Genomic DNA, 16,808 nt, shown 5'->3' with positions numbered 1-16,808 from the left:
CCCAGCGTCATTTTTTGAAGACTTTTTTCCATTGGATATTCTTTGTTGCTATACTGAAGATTGGTTGGCAACCCATTTATGGGTTTTCTATTATGTTCCATTGATCTATGTGTCTGTTTTTATGCAAGTACCATACTATCTTTGATGACTATAGCTTGTAGTATAGCTTGAAGTCTGGAATCGTGATGCCTCCATCTTTTCTTTTCTTTTTCAGTATTGCTTTGGCAATCTGGAGTCTTACTTATGTGGTTCCATAAAACTTTAAGGATTGTTTGTTATAGCTCTGTGAAAAGTACTGGTGGTATTTTGACAGGGATTACATTAAATATGTAGATTGCTTTGGGTCATATAGACATTTTAACAATTCCATGAGCATGGAATGTTTTCCCATTTCTTTGTGTCCTCTTCAAACTCCCTCACAAGTTTTCTATATTTTCAGAATACAGATCTTTTACCTCTTTGGTAAGGTTTATTACTAGGCATCTCATGGTTTTTGCTGCAATTGTAAATGGGATTGAGTCCTTGATTCCTCTTTCTTTTGCTTTATTATTGGTGTATAGAAATACAGAAACAGATTTCTGTACATTGATTTTATATCCTGCGACTTTGCTGAATTCATGTATTAGTTCTAGCAATTTTTTGGTGAAGTCTTTTGAGTTTTCTACAAAGTATCATGTCATCTGCAAACAGTGAAAGTATTTGACTTCTTCATTGCTGATGTGTATGCCTTTTATTTCTTTTTGTTGTTTGATTGCTGAGGCTAAGATTTCCAGTACTATATTAAATAGTAATGATGAAAGTGAACATCCTTGTCTTGTTCCTGACCATAGAGGAAAAGTTCTCAGTTTTTCCCCATTGAGGATGATATTAGCTGTGGGTCTTTCATATATGGCCTTTTTGATGTTGAGATATCCATCTATCCCTACTTTGCTGAGGGTTTTTATAAAGAATGGATGCTGTATTTTGTCAAATACTTTTTCTGCATCTATTGAGAGGATCATATACTTCTCATCCTTTCTTTTATTAATGTAATGTATCATGTTGATTGATTTGCAAATATTGAACCAACCCTGCAGCCTAGGACCACAATGAATAATTCTTTTAATGTACTATTGGATTTGATTTGCTAGTATCTTGTTGAAAATTTTTGCATCATGTTCATTGGGATATTGGCCTGTAATTCTCCTTTTTAGTGGGGTCTTTGATTTTTGGAATCAAGGTAATGCTAGCCTCATAGAATGCATTTGGAAGTTTTCCTTCTATTTGTTTTGGAATGGTTTGAGAAGAATAGGTACTAACTCTTCTTTAAATGTCTGGCAGAATTCCCCTTGGAAGCCATCTTTCTTTGGACTTTTGTTTGTTGGGAGATTTTAGATTACTGATTTAATTTATTTGCTGATTATGGGCCTGTTCAAATTTTCTGTTTCTTCATGTTACAGTTTTGGTAGTTTGCATGTTTCTAAGAATTTGTCCATTTCCTCCTTATTGCCTGTTTGTTGGCATACAATTTTTCATATTATATGAATTTTATTTGTATTTCCATGATGTTGGTTGTGATCTCTCCTCTTTCATTTGTGATTTTATTGATTTGGGTCCTTTCTCTCTTCTTTCTGATGTCTGCTAGAGGTTTATCAATTTTATTAATTCTTTCAGAGGACCAGCTCTTAGTTTTGTTCATCTATAATATTGTTTTTTGACGCCCTTGGCCAGATCCTATCGAAGCAGCACCACAAGCCTGGCAGTGTACAAGTAGCCCAGACAGGGGCCACACCATTCTACAGTGAGTCCTGCCCCTGGCAGAGGGGAATATAAGGTGCACACCAGTCTGACTGTGGCCCCAGCAGTGGGCTGGGGGCTGACATCGGGTCTGACTGCGGCCACGCCCAACAACACAAGTTACTCTGGACAGCACAGGGGAAGTGCCCTGCAGTTTGGAGCTAACACAGGGACAAGCCACAATGACAAAACGGAAGAATTCTCCTCAAAAGAAACTCTAGGAAGTAGTGACAGCTAACAAATTGATCAAAAACTATTTAAGCAATGTAACAGAAAATGAATTTAAAATAATAGTCATAAAATTAATCTCTGGGCTTGAAAAAAGCATAGAGGACAGCAGAGAATCTATTGCTACAGAGATCAAGGAACTAAGAAATAGTCATGAGGAACTAAAAAATGCTACAAATGAGGTGCAAAATACAATGGAGGTGGCCTTAGCATGGATTGAAGAGGCAGGGGAGAGAATAGGTGAATTAGAAGATAAAATTATGGAAAAAGAGGAAATCTGAGAAAAAGAGATAAAAAAAATACAGGAGTATGAAGGGAGAATTAGAGAACTAAGTGATGCAGTCAAACGGAACAATATCCATATCATAGGAATTCCAGAAGAAGAAAAGAGAGAGAAAGGGGCTGAAGGTGTACTTGAACAAATCATAGCTGAGAACTTCCCTGATCTGGGGAAGGAAAAAGTCATTGAAATCCAAAAGGCACAGAGAACCCCCTTCAGATGTAACTTGAATCGATCTTCTGCACAACATAGCATAGTGAAACTGGCAAAATACAAGGATAAAGAGAAAATTCTGAAAGCAGCTAGGGATAAACACACTCTAACTTACAAAGGTAGACACATAAGAATAGTAGCAGACCTATCTACTGAAACTTGGCAGGCCAGAAAGGATTGGCAGGAAATCTTCAATGTGATGAACAGAAAAAATATGCAGCCGAGAATCCTTTATCCAGCAAGTCTGTCATTCAGAATAGAAGGAGAGATAAAGGTTTCCCCAAACAAACAAAAACTGAAGGAATTCATCACCATTAAACCAGCCCTACAAGAAATACTAAGGGGGATTCTGTGAGTGAAATGTTGCAAGGACCACAAAGTACCAGAGACATCACTACAAGCATGAAACCTACAGACATAACGACTCTAAACCCATATATTTCAATAATAACACTGAATGTAAATGGACTAAATGCTCCAACCAAAAGACATAGGGTATCAGAATGGATTAAAAAAAAAAAAAACAAGACCCATCTATTTGCTGTCTACGAGAAACTCATTTTAGACCTGAGGACACCTTCAGATTGAAAGTGAGGGCATGGAGAACTACCTAGCATGCTACTGGAACTCAAAAGAAAGCTAGAGTAGCCATACTTATATCAGGCAAACTAGACTTTAAATTAAAGGCTGTAACAAGAGATGAAGAAGGGCATTATATAATAATTACAGGGTCTATCCATCAGGAAGAGCTAACAATTATAAATGTCTATGCGCCGAATACAGGAGCCCCCAAATATATAAAACAATCACAAACATAAGCAACCTTATTGATAAGAATGTGGTAATTGCAGGGGATTTTAATACTCCACTTACAACAATGGATAGATCATCTAGACACAGGATTAATAAAGAAACAAGGGCCCTGAATGATACATTGGATCAGATGGACTTGTTAGATATATTTAGAACTCTGCATCCCAAAGTAACAGAATATACTTTCTTCTCAAGTGGACATGGAACATTCTCCAAGATAGATCGCATACTGGGTCACAAAACGGCCCTTCATAAGTATACAAGAATTGAAATCATACCATGCCTACTTTCAGACCACAATGCTATGAAACTTGAAATCAACCACAGGAAAAAGTCTGGAAGACCTCCAAAAAGCATGGAGGTTAAAGAACACCCTACTAAAGAATGAATGGGTCAACCAGGCAATTAGAGAAGAAATTAAAAAATATATGGAAACAAATGAAAATGAAAACACAACAATCCAAAAATTTTGGGATGCAGTGAAGGCAGTCCTGAGAGGAAAATATATTGCAATCCAGGCCTACCTCAAGAAACAAGAAAAATCCCAAATACAAAATTTAACGGCACACCTAAAGGAAAGCAGAACAGCAAAGACACCCCAAACCCAACAGAAGAAGAGAAATAATAAAGATCGGAGCAGAAATAAACAATATAGAATCTAAAAAAATTGTAATATTGTTTTTTGTTTGCTTTGTTTCTGTATCATTTAGTACTGCCCTAATCTTCATTATTTTCCTTCTGATGGCTTTAGGCTTTATTTGTGGATCCTTTTCTAGCTTCTATAGGTGTAAAGTTAGGTTGCATATTTGAGACTTTTATTGCTTCTTGAAGTAGGTCTGTATTGCAATACACTTCCCTCTTAGGACTGGCTTTGCTGATTCCCAAAGATTTTGCACTGCTGTGGTTTCATTTTCATTTGCTTCCATGTATTTTTTTGTTTTATTTCTTCTTCAATTTCCTGGTTAACCCATTCATTCTTTAGTAGGATATTCTTTAACCTTCATGTATTTGTGGTCTTTGCAAATTTTTTCTTGTCACTGATTTCAAGTTTCATAGAGTTGTGGTCTGAAAATATGCATGGAATGATCTCAATCTTTTTGTACTTCTTGAGGGCTATTAAAGATTTTTTTTAATGCAAAAATAAAATTTGTCAATTTCCTCAAGGTTTTCATAATTTTTTTAAAGAAACACAAGGACAAAATTATTTAAAATAGAGAACATTTAAATAACTGTACCTATGTATATCTGCAATTATCTAGAGCTGCATATATCTTACATAATGAATTGGTTCTTACCCTAGCTTTCCCTTATTTTAATTCATTCCATGTTCCTTCTCCATCACCTGATGTAAATGCCCAGAATTTTACTGTGTTTATATTAAAGATCTCTTGACATTATGCCTTTGACTAAGTGACATGCATAACACACACCCACAAAAAATTTTTAAAAAGGATATCAAAGAAAATCACATGATAACATCAAAGATTAATATCCTTTTGATAATTTCAAATTTTCAAACTCCACGAAATTTGCTTTGCTTCTGACAGTTTAACCTTGTGAACTACAGCATGTTCTTTTTTTTTTTTAACTATGGAAATTTTCAAACATACACAAATGTGAGAAAATAGTATAGTGACTACACATTTTATCTACTACTTACCCTAACAATTAACATTTATTAATCTCAGCATGCCAAAATTACATGCCCTGATTAAAGAAAATAAACTCTGAACCACAAATAAACATACTACTATAGTTTACCTTATACATTATAATTTGGGTTTAAACTGAATCCCAGAAACCCAACAGTTTAATATATTTCCCTTTCATTAAACCACAGAGTTTATGGGATCCAGTTTAAGTCTAAATTTTATGTATGTATATATATACATAATTATATATTATATAATATAACATATATATTAATTATACATACATATATACTATATATACATATACATATATACATACATATCTGTGTGTATATATATCCTCTATTCTCTCTGTTAAAAAATGAAATACTTAGTGGATTCTGACTATAAAACATAATAGTGGAATTCTAGTTCTGGGTCTACCATACCAAACCAGATAAACCCATACAAGTCACTTACATTTTACACTTTCTAGCATCAGTTTCCTCCTTTCTAGGGTTAAGAGGTTAAAACCATCTTCTCCAGCTCTAAGATGTTTTCTCAAGACAACACATTTCAGTTGTGTGCATACAAAATTTATAATTATTATTTGAGATCCTTCTCTAATTTATGTGGCTTTGCCACAAAACATGTATCTTTCTTTCGTTAAAAGATGCAAATTAACTGTTCAAATGTACAGAATATATGTAAAACTAAAGGAAAAGCAACTGATAACCAGGATATATGTTTTACACTGCATCTGTAATTAAATCTTTCTTGAAAATTATTTCAGTATGTCATGAGAAGAATTTTTCAAGAATGTGGTAGAAATTTCTGCAAACTCTCCTAACAGCAATCTGAGACTGCAAAAAATATATATAAATGAATAAGATTGAACATACAAATGAATAAGATGAAAAAAACCATTGAGTATTCCCCGATCTAAGGATAGTAAAGAGCCTCATCCCCAGATTAAAAGAAAATACTTCAATTTTGAAGACCCCAATATAACTCAGAACTGGACAGGAATTTGCATTCATTATCTGTGTTCCAGTAACCACAGATTTAGTGGCCTAAACCAACATGAATTTATTATCTTATAGTTCTATAGGTACAAAGACTGATACAGATCTCACAGGGCTAAAATCAAGGTGTTCACATGGCTGCTTTCCTTTTTGTAGCCTCAGGAGAGATTTGATTTTCTGCTCATTCTAGTGTTGGCAGAATTCATTTCTATATGATTGTAGGACTGATGACTTAGTGCCCTGGTTGTCAACAGCTGGGGCCACACTTAGGTCCCAGAGACCTCTTCCTAATTCCTTGCACATAAACCACCACATGTCTGAACCAGCAATGGGGCATCAAATCCTTCTCACATGGCCATTTTTCTCATACAGAGCCAGGAAAAATTCTCTGACTTTAAAGACACATGTGCTAAGATTGTGCACACCTGGATAATTTAGGATAATCTCCCTATCTCAAGGTCAATAATATGAATCACATCTGCAATGAAGAGTCACAGGTACTGAGGATTAGGGCATGGACATCATTGGGAACCATTATTCCACCTACCACAGAACTGCATCTTCAAAAACAGCAGTAATTGGTCTGTTCCTCAAATTCAAAACTCAGTAGTAGCACCCTGCATTGCACAAAACTTAAAATAGCCTACCATATTATTTTTAGCTTCCAAATATTTAGGAAAAAAATTGGGAAAAATTCTGACTTCATGGAGATATTGCCACTCATTCATTTGTCTATTTGTTCATCTATTCATTCATCCATTAAATGTTTATTATGTGCCAGGCACTATACCAGGTGATAAGAAAACAGCTATTAATAAAAAAGACATCATGCCAACAACTGCCATGGAACTTATGTCTAGAAGTTAGTACACTGGTGCATTATACCCTATATAAGTTTAAGTACTGTGAGTATGTGCTATGAAGGAAAACATACTAGGGTTTTCAAGGCCTTTACTGAGGGAACTACCATAGCATGTGCTGTCAAGAAAAGTGTCTCTGAAGAAGCAACATTAAGTTAAGAAAATAAAAGATTAAAAGGGTTGCCTGAAATGTTGATGACCAGGGAATTAAGAAATTGAGGATAAAAAGAAGCCATACAAGACAAAGAGAATAGCATGTGAACAGGCTCTGAGTTATAAAGGAACATTCTCTACTCCAAGTATAAATAAAAAACAAGAGATAATACAAAGACCAGGACTTCCTGAATATCTGCAGAGTCCAGGTTAGAGTACCAATGTAGACGCCTAAACAACTCTCCTCCCCACCCCAGATCCATCATGCCCTTTGCAGTTTTCACACACGTGAGTATGAACATCCCACTCTTCATGGCCAAGTTCCATCTATCCTCCCCATCCTTTCATGTTTAAGGATCAGAAAATTTGCTATTGTCAAATGGCAACACTCTCAAATTTGATCGTTGGATTCAACAGAATTGCTAACAAAATGCCAGTTAGTGAGATTTTGGCAGAAATTGACAAATTGATCTTAACGCTCATAGGGGAATTCAAGGGACCCAGAATAGCCAAAATAACCTAGAAAAAATAATAGAGTTAGAGGACTCACACTTCCAGATTTCACAGTTTACTATAAAGCAGAGTTATTAAGACACTGTGCTACTTCCATAAGGTAGAAATACAGATCAATGGAAAAATTTTTAGGTCCAGAAATAAACGGTCACATTTATGATCAACTGATTTGTGACACAGATACCAACACCATACAATGGGGAAAAATTATCTTTTAAAGAAATGGCCAAATGGTGCTGGAACAACTAGATACCCACATACTAAAAAAAGAAAAAAAGAAAAGAAAAGAATTTGGACAACTTACTCAGATCATAGACAAAATTAACTCAACATAAAATAAATGTGAGAGCTAAAGCACTTAAACTCTTAGAAGAAAATATAGAAGTAAATCTTCATAACTTTGGACTAGGTGATGGATTCTTAATATCTGACTCAAAAACACAACAAAAGCAAAAGATAAATTGGATTTCATCAAAATTAAAAACTTCTGTTCTGCAAGGAACACCATCAAGAAGATGAAAATACAATCCATAAAATTGGAGAAAATATTTTGAAATCATATCGGATAAGGGACTTGCATTCAGAATATATGAAGAACTCTCATAAGCCAACAACAAGAAGATAAATAAACCAATTAAAAATAGGCAAAGGATTTGAATAGACATTTGCCCATAGATCATATACAAGTAGCTGATAAGCTTATGAAAATAGGTGCCATCACTATTAGCCATCAGAGATAATACAAATCAAAACCAGCAGACATCACTTCATATCTACTAGATTGACAATGATCAAATAGATAAAAGTCTGAATTCAATGAGGCTGCAGAGAAATTGGAAATTTCATATACTGATGGTGGGTATAGAAAACAGTCTGGCAATTCCTCAAATGGTTAAACACAGAATTACCTATAACCCAGAAATTCCTCCTAGCTAAGAGAAATAAAAACATAACCACCACACAAGAACTTGTATATGAATATTTATAGCAGCATTATTCATAATAGCCAAAATGTGGAAACAACCCATCTACTTATTAAAAGATAATAAAATCTGGCATATATATATACATAGTAGAATATTATTTGGCAATAAAAAGTAAAAAGTAATGAAATACTGATGGAAAACAGTCTGGCAGTTCCTCAAATGGGTAAACATGGAGTTTGTCATCATTAGATTATGATGATGGTTATACAATTGTGAATATACAAAAATTAATATAAAACATTCATTGAATTGTACACTTTAAATAAGGTTGAATTGCATGGTATGTAAATGGTATCTCATGAGAGCTATTTAGAATAGTGTCTATTAGGGGCACCTGGGTGGCTCAGTCGGTTGAGCGTCTGACTTCTGCTCAGGTCATGATCTCACAGTTAGTGAGTTCCAGCCCTGCGTTGGAATCCATGCTGACAGCTCAGAGCCCGGAGCTGCTCCAGATTCCTTGTCTCCCTCTCTGTCTGCCCCTCTCCTGCTCATCGCTCTGTCTCTTTCTCTCTCAAAAATAAATAAATCCTAAAAAAAATTTTAAAAAAAGAATAGTGCCTATTATAAGTTTGTGTCTACTATCCCGGCTGTTTTGCATGTTGCTTTCAAATTCATATTAATCTTAGTATGTTTACAAGGATCCCTAGCCTAATGTTAAATAGAAACAGTCATAATGACTATACTTTGTCTCATTACTCATTTTAGAGGAAAGTTTCTAACCCTTTATCATTAAGTATTATGTTTGCAATAGATTTTAGGAGATCCTCGACCCATATCTTATGTCTTCCATAAAGAATTTTCAGACTACCCTAGCCTTCAATCATGTCTTCCTCTTTGAGTGCCTGTGGTATTTATTATCTGCCTCATGGATGTACAGATAATAATCTTTTCTGTTCTAATATTGCTTAACACAAAATTACCTTTGAAAAGTAAACTAAATGCCCATAAAACTTCCCAGACCAGGCCGGACCAGCACAAAATGAGCTACTTCACCTCTGAATAACCCACACCAGCCATTTAGCATGTAGCACTGAACAGATTTAAAGTAGCTTTTGTGTGATTATTAATTAAGTTTTATGTACCTTTTATGACTGGATCTTATTTCTCTGATTAAGGTCCTGGTGGGCACAGACTGTGTTTATATGTAGTTCCGTGGAGTCCTCAATAAATATTTGTCAAATTGATGTAATACAGTTCTTTTAAAGGCCTGTACTATCATTGCCACCCCAGTGTTTTATATTGTATCCATTACTTCCATTTCTTTATAGGACACACATGATTTTCAGAGATGAAGGAATATAAATTGAGGGCATTGATTTAATCAGTGTGAGCCTAAGGTGGGAGATTCTGCTGTATTTATCAATTAGCACAACTTCAAAATTAGCAGCAAAATAGTTTCGTCGACGAGGCGCTGCAGAATGCCAGTCCATCTGGAAGTGTGGCACATCCTCGTTTACCTCTTATGTTGGTTTTTTAAGAAATTTCACTATTCTGCTTTAATGGCCAACTGCTTCAGCTCCAATTCGGCACAACCACAGAATCAAAACGATTCTAAGGAGCTATTCTTGAGGTAATTCAGGCCTATACTTCTCATTTTGAGGGTAAACAAAGAAGAGAATAAATCATTCAACAAGTTCTTGTAAGGACCTGATATTACTACTGACTGCAGTTAAACCTTCCCAGTTGTGATCTATTGATTGGACAACTAAACTATGACCTACTTGTTTTGCTTTTCCTTTCTGATTCAAGATTTTCACTTAATGAACTTGCTGGTGAGATATGAATTGTTGCCATTCCTTGGGCTGCTGAGGTAAAAATATCCAGGAATATCAACAGGAATTATAGAGTCAGATTTTTAAAGTCTGCCAGGATCACCATAAAAATGTGAATAACATCTTTAGATCAAATAGTACATAAAAGAAACTTTAGCAATAAAAATTAATAGTGTATCCATTTACTGCCTTATGGTCTGCTGCTTATTGAATTAGTCCAGTTGCGGAGGATAAAATCGTAAAGCTTACTAAAGAAAAATAACATAAAAACGTATTTGTTTATGATCTTTCAGTACCAAGAGAGGAATCAAATCTGTGATTTGAAAACCATTTTTCAAAAATATAACAGAATACAGAATAAAAAGCAATTTACCTTTACTCAGTAGGGTATGTTAAGACTGCAGGAATAAAGTGAAGAAACTCTCCACTATGTGCAGTTTTTCAAGGTGAAATAAAATCCTTGTCAAATCCCAGTGGTGAAAGGAAATGAGAAACGATGATTAATAACACTGTTGGCAGGACAAAATAAACCTTGAAATCTAAACAATCTTCCATCACACCGAAAGCACATGAATCTATTATCTCTTCGCATTTTAATTGTTGGTTATTTCTTAAGTACTGTTGAGCTCTGTTTAAACGTGTGCAAACATTTTTCAATATTAAAAGTAGAATTACAGAAATTATTAGTGAGCCAAATAAATGCCTGATAGTGCCTATTGCTTTTAAGTACATAGAAATCCCTTAGCTTCTCTGGTAGTCACTTAGCAATTCCTAGATCAACATTGCTTACACACTGTGTCTGACACACTTACAAATGTGCTGGGTAAAGTTTCTAACTACATAAACTAAATTTCATTGTTGTTTGGAATGTCCTATTCTGGAGCCTTACTTGGATTATCAAGCCTATCTTTAAACAAACAACCAAACACAATTACAAATATCCTCCTCTAGAATTTTTCACCTGATTAACAATCTCTTAAAAGTTATTTTTCTTTTTTACCTTTGATTCATAGGTTTTCATCATAAATTGTGCCCACTCTGAAACTGGATACTTCTGTTCCATTTGGGATTGCTCAAATGTGAATATTCATTTTCCCAATAAAAAAAATTATAGTACTATCAAACTATATGAATTAGCTGTTCTTAACAAATGTATCTCCAAGTGATCCAAATACTTTAGATTATTTTGTTTTTCACACACCATTACTGGAAAGGCAAATGTACTGGCAGGGTACTTGTATCCATGTATTAATTCAGGGATCCAGGTTCACAGCAGCTCTGCAATCTTTTTCTTTTTTTTTTTAAATATTTTTATTCATTTTTCAAGGAGAGAGAGAGAGAGAGAGAGCGAGCGCATGAGTGGGAGAGGGGCAGAGAGAGAGGGAGACACAGAATCCAAAGCCGGCTCCAGGCTCCAAGCTGTTAGCACAGAGCCTGATGCAGGACTCGAACTCACGAACTGTGAGATCAGGACCTGAGCCAAAGTCAGACAGTTAACCGACTGAGCCACCCAGGCACCCCAGCAGCTCTGCAATCTTTAAGGTCACCACTGACTGTGTCCATGCCCACTAGCCTGAAGGGGAATGAAACACTGACTGCGCACAAGGGGTCCTTAGGAACCAGGACTGGAAATGGCATTCAATACCACCTCTCACATTACACTGGCTCAAATTTAGTCACAAAGCCACAAATATCTCCAAGGGAGGCTGAGAAATAAAATCTTTACTATGTACCCAGAAAGCAAACACAATTTTTGATGAATAACTAGTTACTTCTCTCAGAGTTACATAACTTAAAACTTTGATATTTTTTTAGCTGGATGAAAAGTGTTTATATTTCATTAAAATCTGACCAATTAGGTCACTTATAAGTTAGTCGTAAATTCAGAATACTTTATCTGACGTAACATTTTTATGATGTACTATACCCATTTTTTTGAGATAAGAAAACCTGGACTCAAAATGAGTCATATGACTTAATCTAAGGTCACAAGCTTATCTCACCTTTAACTACAAATCTAACTTTTCTACCAGATGTTTTCAGCATCCTCACTGAAATATCAAGAATACTAACAAAGTAGTGTCTAGTTTGAATCAAATACCTCATGCTAACTTAGGTTAAAACTTGTTGTATTTACTGAAATTGAGAAAGTGTGTGAGAAAGTAATCAATATTTCAGATACATGATAGGTACTCAGTTACATGTTTTAAACATTATTCTCATATTTTAACAAAGACAAATCTAGGCCCAAATGGTTTCCGTAGTGAGTTCTTCCAAACATTTAAGGAAGAAAAAATACCAATTATACACAAGATCTTCCCCCCAAAATGAAGACAGATCACTTTCCATCTCATTTTGTGAGATCAGCATTACATCAATACTAAAAGCTGACAATAACATTATTAGAAAAGAAACTACAGACCAATATCCTCACAAACGTAGACACAAAAATTATCAACAAAATACAACAAATTAAACACAGAAATACATAAAAAGATGATATGTTAGAACGAAGTGGTTGTATCCTGGAAATTCAAGACGGTTCTGCAACATTCAAAAATCAATCGGCATAATTCATCATATAAACATATTAAAAAAGAAAAACCGTATGATCTTGTAAAAAGATGCAGAAAAAGCATTTTAGAAAGCTCCATATCCATTCATAGTAAAAAACCCAATAAATAGCATTTTTCTAAAAAACTTAGAGCAAACATCATAATTAATGGCAAAAAATTGAATATTTCCCCCAAACTGTGGAAAAGCAAGGATGATCACTTGATCCTATTCAGCATCACACCAATAAGGAGTGAAAAGAAATAGGCATACAGATGAGAATGGAAGAGATAATCCTACCACTATTTACAAACTGCATGATTTTCTACTTAGAAAGTCTTTATGGAATCTAAAAACAGGTAGAATTATCAGAGAGTTCCAAAGTCACAAATTACAGGGGCGCCTAGATGGCTAGTCAGTTAAGAGTCTGACTTTGGCTCAGGTCATGATTTCACAACTTGTGGATTCAAGCCCCGCATCGGGCTCTGTGCTGACAGCTCAGAGCCTGGAGCCTGCTTTGGATTCTGTGTCTCCCTCTCTCTCTGCCCCTTCCTACTCATGCTCTCTCTTTCTCTCTCTCTCTGTCTCTCTCTCAAAAATAAATAAACATTAAAAAAAATTTTTTAAGTCACAAATTACAGAGTCAAGATGAAAATTCAATCATTTTTCAATATGCTAGCAATAAAAATTAGAATTGAAGTTTAAAAAGAAATATTATTTATAATAACACTAAACAATGAAATATATATACCTATAAATTTAGCAAAATATGTTCAGGATATGCATGCTAAAAACACAAAGCACTGATAAAAGAAATCAAAGGGAACCTAAATTAATTAAGAGAAAGAACAAAGCTGGAGGTATCACAACTCAAGATTTCAAGACACACTACAAAGCAGTAGTGGTAATCAAAACAGTATGGTACTGGCCCCAAAATAGACACATAAAGCAATGAAACACAAAAGAAACCACTCTTGGTCAACTAACCTACAACAAAAGAGGCAAGAATATACAATTTATTGAAGATAGTCTCTTCAATATATGATGCTGGAAAACTAGACAGCTACATGTAAAAGAATGAAACTAGACCACTTTCCAACACCACACACAAGAACAAATTCAAGATGGATTAAATATCTAAGTGTGAAACCCAAAACCATGAAAATCCGAGAAGAGAAAACGACAGTAATTTCTCTGACATGGATTATGGCAACATTTTTCTGAATATGTCTCCTAAGGCAAGGGAGACAAAAGCAAAAATCTAACAAAATAAAAAGCTTTTGTGCAGCAAAAGAAACAATCAACAAAACAAAAAGGCAACCTAATGAATAGGAGATATTAGCGAATAATACATCTGATAACAAGCTAATTATCTAAAATATATAAAGAACTTATGTAACTCAACACCAAAAAAAACCACAATCTGATTTTAAAATGGGCAGATAATCTAAATGAACATTTTTTCCACAGAAGACACACAGATGGCTAACAGACACATGAAAAGATGCTCAACATGACTGATCATCTAGGGGGTTCCTGGGTGGTTCAGTTGGTTAAGTGTCCAACTCCTGATTTTGGCTCAGGTCATGATCTCATGGTTCATGAGATTAAGCTCCACATTGGTCGCTGCTGTCAGCGCAGAGCCTGCTTCGGATCCTGTGTCTGTCCCCCTCTTTTTCTGCCCCTCCCCTGCTCACGCTTTCTCTCTCAAAGAAAAAAAAAAGCTACACTAATTAAATACTGTGGTTCTGGAGAAAATAGTGACACCCAAGTCAATGGAATAAAGTCCAAAATTAGATCAATACATACATGCTTAATTTATATTTTACAAAGATGTAAGAGCAATTCTACTGAGAAATGATAGTCTTTCAATGCATTGCTCTGAAACAATTGGATATTTTATCTATCTACATTTCCATTTATATCTTATACCCTTCACAAAAATTAATTCAAAATGAATCATAGACCTACATGTAAAGTGTAAAACTATACAATTTCTAGAAGAAAGCATAAGAGAAAATCTGCATTATTTTATGTTAGACAAAAAGATTATAGATCTAACACTAAAAGCATGACCCATAAAAGAAAACATTAATAAATTAGACTTTGTTAAAACCTAAAACATTTGCTCTGCCAAACATACTCTTAAGAGAGTGAAGAGACAAGCCATAAACTAGGAAGAAAAATTTGCAAGTCACACATATCACAAAGGATTTACATCCAGAATATAGGAAAAATTCTCAAATTCAATAATGGGAAATCAAACAACCCAATTTTTAAAGAGATTTTATTTTACTTTTTAAGTAACTTCTACACCAAACATGGGGCTTGAACCAACAACCCCAAGATCAATAGTTACACACTCCATCGAGTGAGCCAGGCGTGCACCCCTCAAACAGCCTAATTTTTAATAAATGAGCAAAATATTTGAACAACAATATCTTCACCAAAGAAGATATAGGAGTGCCAAATAAGTAGATGAAAAGATGCTCAGAATCATCAGTTATTATGGAAATGTAAATTACAATCTCAGTGAGATACCACCACATATAGATACCACTACATATCTCTTGGAATAGCTAATGTCAGAAAAGCTGACAATACAGTAATTACTGTGAGGGAGTGGGCAACTGAAATTCTCATACATTGCTAGTGAGAGTACAAAATGGTACAGTGACTTCGGAAAATAATTTGGCATTTTCTTATGAAGGTAAACATACACTCACCACATGCTCTGATAATACAATCAATCCTCATTATTCACATCTGTATTTGTGAACTTTACCACTTGCTGAAGTTTATTTATAACCCTAAATCAATACTTGAGAGGCTTTTGCAGTCATTCAATGGCATGTGCAGAACAATGAAAAATTTGACTAACTCAACATTCATGTTCCCAGTTGAGAATGAACAAGGCAGTGCTCTGGATTCTTGTTTTCACTCTCATAATTGTAAATAAATGTTCTTTTCTTGGTTTTTTTAGTTGTGTGGTTTTTTGTTTGATTGGTTTTTTTTGGTGGGCTTTTTTTTTAATTTTTGTGCTTTTTGTTGTTAATTTTGTTTAAAATGGCATCCAAGTATGTAATCCCTTGTTGCTGTTTAGTATTTCCAAACACACGAGAAGGCTATGATGTGCCTTATAGAAAAAATACATATGTTAGATCAGTTTCATTTAGCCATGAGTTACAATGCTGTTGGCTCTGAGTTCAAGGTTAATGAATCAACAATATATATTAAATAAGGTGTTTTTAACACACATATAACAAGGTTATGTATTGATCAGTTGACAAAAATGTTACTGTGGCCAGAGGCTTGCAGGAACGTAACTCTGCATTTCTCCTAGGAGCAATGTCTCATTATTTGCTAATTCAATGTTCAAGGTGGCTTTATAGAGAACATTACTACCACAAATAATGAGAATTGATTGTGACACTCCTAGGTATTTTCCCAAGATAAATGAACACTCAGGTTTAAATAAAAACATATACATTTAAGTTTTATAACATCTTTTTTCATAATCGTCCCAAACTAGAAACTCCCTATATTATTTTCCATTATTGTCATAACTAATTACAACAAAAGTAGCTGTTTAAGCAACACAAATTTATTATCTCAGTTTCCATAGGTCAGAAGTAAAGCAGATTCAGCTTAGTTTCTGCTTAGAATCTCATAAGCTCACAATCTCACGACGCTGAAATCAAGGTGTTGATAAAGCTAACTTCCTTTCTGGAGGTTCTGAGGAAAATATATTTACTTATACATTTAAGTTGTTGGAAGAATTCAATTCATTGCAGTTGTAGGACTGAGATTCTTGGTTTTTGTTGGTTATTAGCTGAGGGCCATTACCAGCTTCTAGAGACTATCCCATGCCTTAGCTCATATCTCCCTTCCTCTATCTTCAAAGCCAACAACAACAAGTCAAATTCTTCTCACACTGCATCTATTTGACTCACTTCTGCCTTCCTCAGTAACCTTTAAGGATCTGTGATTACACTGGACTCACAG

At 34.7% G+C, this 16,808-nt stretch overlaps 1 long non-coding RNA gene across 7 annotated transcripts in view; it reads right to left on the bottom strand.

Annotated features, from left to right (window-relative positions):
• The window catches only part of LOC132664239 (uncharacterized), a 307,601-nt gene that overhangs the window by 99,193 nt on the left and 191,600 nt on the right, over positions 1–16,808 (bottom strand). The gene's annotated exons all lie outside the window — the stretch shown is intronic.

The sequence above is a fragment of the Panthera onca genome, chromosome F2 (assembly GCF_046562875.1).
Source record: "Panthera onca isolate mPanOnc1 chromosome F2, mPanOnc1 haplotype 2, whole genome shotgun sequence".
NCBI lineage: Eukaryota > Metazoa > Chordata > Mammalia > Carnivora > Felidae > Panthera > Panthera onca.
Note: the sequence above shows the minus strand (reverse complement) of the source record. Positions and strands in the feature narration are given on the sequence as shown.